Source organism: Berghia stephanieae, chromosome 1, assembly GCF_034508935.2.
Source record: "Berghia stephanieae isolate SIO BIC M18660-M18661 chromosome 1, UCSD_Bste_1.3, whole genome shotgun sequence".
Classification (NCBI taxonomy): domain Eukaryota; kingdom Metazoa; phylum Mollusca; class Gastropoda; order Nudibranchia; family Aeolidiidae; genus Berghia; species Berghia stephanieae.
In genome coordinates this window covers 109215664-109220663 of record NC_088360.1, presented here as the reverse complement: position 1 = coordinate 109220663, position 5000 = coordinate 109215664, and the positions used below count along the sequence as shown (strand labels likewise).

Genomic DNA, 5000 nt, shown 5'->3' with positions numbered 1-5000 from the left:
GTTAACTTATTGTCTAGAACGAAGTTGGCGTCACTCAAGTCTTTGTTATTGTTTTTTGCCATCCGCATTTATGAGTAATTCTCACTAAACTGTATTAACCAGACTATAAACGTTTAAGGTTACACATAGTTTTGTCCGTTATATGATGATGATGATGATGATGATGACGACGGCGATGGCTGGAATTGGATGAGGTGAAGGAGGAGGGGGAGTAGCAGCAACAGGTGGTGATGGATATTTTTTTTTAAAAAACCGGGGCAGCTTAATTAGGCAAAATATTACTTTTGAGCGACACGGTATGAAAAAAAAACACACAAAAGATGACGTATTGAAATGACTGGTGATTGTATATGAATCTGTACCATTCACTGAGAGTACTACGTCGTAATCCATTTTTTAAAAAAACTTTTTAATTTCATTTTGGCTTTTAAAAATAATTTTAAAATAAATAAAAATGTAAAAGACAGACAAACTCAAATCTCAATGGATTAAAATTACTTTCAACATGATAAAAACCGCCCAAACACGAGACTTAAACCTCAAAGACGTGGCCTGTAATGTATTTGTATTCCTATTGTTTAACGTGTTCAATTGTACTCATTATTCAACTGCGCGGATTGGTGGGCATTGATCTTTTCCGTTTTAGACTACTTCTACTTCTACGAATGAACCCAAACATGACCGTTTGTATCTATATGATTCTTTATTAAAGTTTGTTTATTGTTACTTCAAATTTCAACTAGTCTTCTCGTGTAATGTTACCATAACAACAAATATTACATGGCTGCTCTAAAATCGGGGATGAGAAATGCATTGCGTAATATTTTTTAAAATTTTTATATTTTAAATTTAGGTCAGCAAGAGGTCTTTTGGTAGGCTTTGAACCTAAACTGTATCGAATGCGATCTTAGTATGAGTAGATTAACGTCTTATATTCACCCTAAATAGGAAAAAAAGTACCTTCCATGCAAACCTGAAAGTTTGCATTGTCAAAATCTAGACTGGCGGGGGGGTGGGGGGGGGGTTGGGGGGGGGGGGGTAACAACTTAAAACAGGACATTCTCTTTACGCTTAAAATGGACCCTAGCCCCTACTTCTACTCAGATTCTCATCAAGGTTCCTTACACTATTCCACATTTATTTAATCATGTTTCTCCCTTTTGTCACAAATCCTGACCATTTGCATTTAGCATACTTTAGTCACCATTCCTATATTATCATGTTAGAAATATTGAACTGGTTGGCAAGTCTGCAGGAATTAAAAGCTAGTGTCGTCTAAAACTAATTCTCAATTTAGTAGATAGCCTAACTATCATCATCAATAAATAAAACAACTATAAAACACCGTAAACAAAAATAAATAAATAAATAAATAAACTGTACTACAACTGCTGATCTCTGGGAAAAGTATTCAAAAATTTTGGCCAGAATACTCGTCCTTCAAATAACGATCGATTAGTTGGACCCTCGTCCTGACAAAAACTCTCAAACCTGGGACTGGGAAGAATTACAACTCAACTCACCCCTACATAGATGGCGAACAGAGAATAGAGAAGTGTGTCGTTTATCATAAATTAATTATGAGCAAAAGACCCCTTCACTCAGTGACTCAATGTGTAGCAGGTGCTCGTAATGATGATAAAAACATTCTGAAGAGAGAGAGAGAGAGAGAGAGAGAGAGAGAGAGAGAGAGAGAGAGAGAGAGAGAGAGAGAGAGAGAGAGAGCGAATGAAATGAGAGAGCAAAGGCAAAGAAGAAATCTTCTTACCGTAACCACCAATTAGAACACAAGATGCATGTAGAAAACACAGTACCGTGAGTCTGTTCTTAACAATGAGTCGCAAATATTCCGATAGAATGGAAGGTAAAATCCATACGAACAAAACTACAATACGAACAGACGGTCCACAAATAATCCACTGGAAAATATAATAATATTATCAAAGATCACAGGTCCATTCATAAACAACAGACCTCGTCTACACGTAGAAGACAAGTGTGACAACATGAACTGACAACTGACTTGGCTTGGTGAGGGAAGAGTGATACACGACACACGCACACACACACACACACACACACACACACACACACACACACACACACACACACACACACACACACACACACAAAACCGAACCGCACACAACATCGCTACAGCCAAGCGGAGTGGGCGACGCAGAAACCACGAACACCGCTAGCAGCTGTGTTGTTGTGTAGGTAGCAAAGGATGTTATTGAAGGCGAGATTGGCGGTGTGTTTAGGCATGTACGTGTGTTTGACGTAGTGATTGTGTGTTGGAGTTGGCATTTACCATCAGGAACCGTGAAAAACATTAAATTGAAAAGATATCGATTGGTTGGAAGAAAGTAGAAAGAAAAAAAATCGCTGACCCTCTGAGGCTTCCGGCATATAACTACTGCTATTCTGTTCTAGTGTGTACTCAATCAAATGCTCACTAAATGGATGGCAAATAACGAATTGCTGCAGTTAACCACTCAATTTCAGTCCAACGTCTTTATCTGCAGATTTGATAAAAAGTTATTCGGAGTTATTCGGCCCATTTAGCCTTAGTTTATCCCGGTTTCTGTAGCGTGAAACGGACAATATCAATTCTTGCTACCCTTTGGAGATATGACGCTCGTCTATCGCAATGTAGTTTCCACTAGATCAAACAGACCCAGCTACCCAATCACTGCTGGGTGGACTGGGGAGGGGGGGGGGGGGGGGCAGAAAAAAAATCTCGAATGCACCCGGGATCGATCTCGGTTCCGTTGCGTGTGATGCGAGTGCTCTACCAACTGAGCTATCGGGACCCCCGAATTTATACAAATGATGTGATAAATAGCAATTGTTGTTATGGAAGTCTCAAAAAATGGCGCAGAGTTGATTTGAATGTCAGACCTGCATATATGGATACGTCGATTAAAAATAAATTGTCTTCGACAAAATATTTCTTAGCGTCAAGTAGAGATTGAGGGCTCCGGTGGAGGGGTCCCGCTAGTCATCTCGGAGGTTACACCACTCGCCTCACACACACACACACACACACACACACACACACACACACATACACAAACAGGATCAGTTGGGTTGAGCTATTTTTATAACAATTATAATGTTCGCCCATCAGTGATTGGGTAGTTGGGTCAAATATTGCAAACGGGGAGTACTTTGCTTGCGTTTATATCCAATCCTTATGCAAGCAAGCGTACCTGTTTTTGTCTATTTAACTCTTTCCTTCCCAGCCATTTTTAGAATTTTCCCCGAAAATTCACTCCTACCCAACACAAAAATAGATTTTTCTTACTCTAACAAAAAAAAGTAACAAGTGCATTCTATACAGAATTTTGTTTGGCAAATTGAGCTCTACAACATAGTGTTTAGTTTAGTATTTATAGCTGTAATCAAAGCATTTATTTAAATTTTGTGATGTACATGGGAAATCAGAATGAGAAAAATGTCGGTTGCATCATAATGAATGTGACGATTTTCCAAATGTTTGTAAAGAAAGGGTTAACGGTACCGAAACCGAGATTAACCGTTGCCATCGTTAAGTCTTAGCCATCGTAAAGTTATAGCCTGACACTGAAACCCAAAAAGACTGGCATTTTAACGTCGTTATTTGTTTTTTGCACCGCCGAGTGAGTTGTTAGTATGTAGTATTCAAGGGAACAAGCTATTTCATTGGTTGAACTATTGAATACAACTCACGATTTGTTTTCTTTTGTGGCCAAAGACTGGCATTATGACGTCATTTTTTTTTATCAGTGTCAGGCTATAAGTTAACGATGGCTACGGATTAACTCCTGCTCCAAAACCTCATCTGCGGTATTCTCTAACATAAAACAACACATTTTAACTATCTTGGCCAGAAAAACTCGTCCTTCAAATATCGATCGATTAAAATGAGCCTCATCGTGTTAAAAAATTCCCAAACCCGAGACTCCATTTAACTCTCTCCTTGCTGGCAATTTTCAGGATTTTCCTCAAAATTTCACACCCAACCTATACAAAAATAGATTTATTTCACTCAAACACAAAATCTGTTAGTTCTTGCTATATATATTCTTTTTCTGCTAAACGAGCTCTTCAACACAGTGTTAATATACTTAAATTATAGCAAACATTTTTGCTCAAATGATGTACAAAAGAAATCATAATGAGAAAAATGTTGACTGCATCGTAACGAATGTGACGATTTCCTATGGGTGGTAAGGAGAGGGTTAAATAATATTGCTAAATTTTTGTTGCATGGAGAGATCTGATGTCGGTGTGAAGGGTGTGCTCTAACAACTGACCTATCATAGCCTTGGATAGTACCTAGAACCGACGGCAAAGTATATTATAAGAATACACCAACGCCAAACGGTTATAATTCCATAAGACCCAATTTCTAATGTCAATATTATATTTCTTATATAGACCCTTAATCCTACTCTTACCATTATAAACTCTAGAGAAACACACACATTTAGAGGTATCGATTTTTCACACATAGATAGACATGCGGTTCATGCCTGGCCCCTGTCTTGTTTGTCGTGATAATAACGCCTCTGGCTTACTTTGACCTTTAAGTCCAGGTCCTGGGGTTCAAATCCCTGTTTAGACACCCCCTGGTTCAACCATAGCCTTTTCAACCTCATAGTTGGAACGAAATATTGGCGTCCTTCAGCTCTTTGTTGTTATTGTTTTTAGACAGCCATTTTGGTGAATAGTTCTCATTAAATTATTCTAATCAGTTTATAAACGTTCATAGCTTGATTGGTTGATTGGTAGATAGATAGACAGATAGATAGATAGATAGATAGATAGATAGATAGATAGATAGATAGATAGATAGATAGATAGATAGATAGATAGATAGATAGATAGATAGATAGAGAGAGAGATAGATAGATAGATAGAGAGAGAGATAGAAATATAGACAGATAGATAGATTGATATATGGTTGAATGGAGAGTAGATAGATAGATTGATAAACTAACAGATGAATTGGA

General features: G+C 37.9%; 1 protein-coding gene across 3 annotated transcripts in view; it reads right to left on the bottom strand.

The window, feature by feature from the left end:
• LOC144962696 (neurocalcin) overlaps positions 1–5000 on the bottom strand; it is a 233048-nt gene that overhangs the window by 110982 nt on the left and 117066 nt on the right. Inside the window, exon 1 of one of the 3 annotated variants that reach the window (XM_078895851.1) lies at positions 1769–2058. The exons of the other annotated variants lie outside the window; for them this stretch is intronic. The gene's annotated coding sequence lies outside the window, so the exon portion shown is untranslated. Of the gene's footprint in view, positions 1–1768; positions 2059–5000 lie in introns of those variants that run through there. 3 annotated transcript variants of the gene reach the window in all.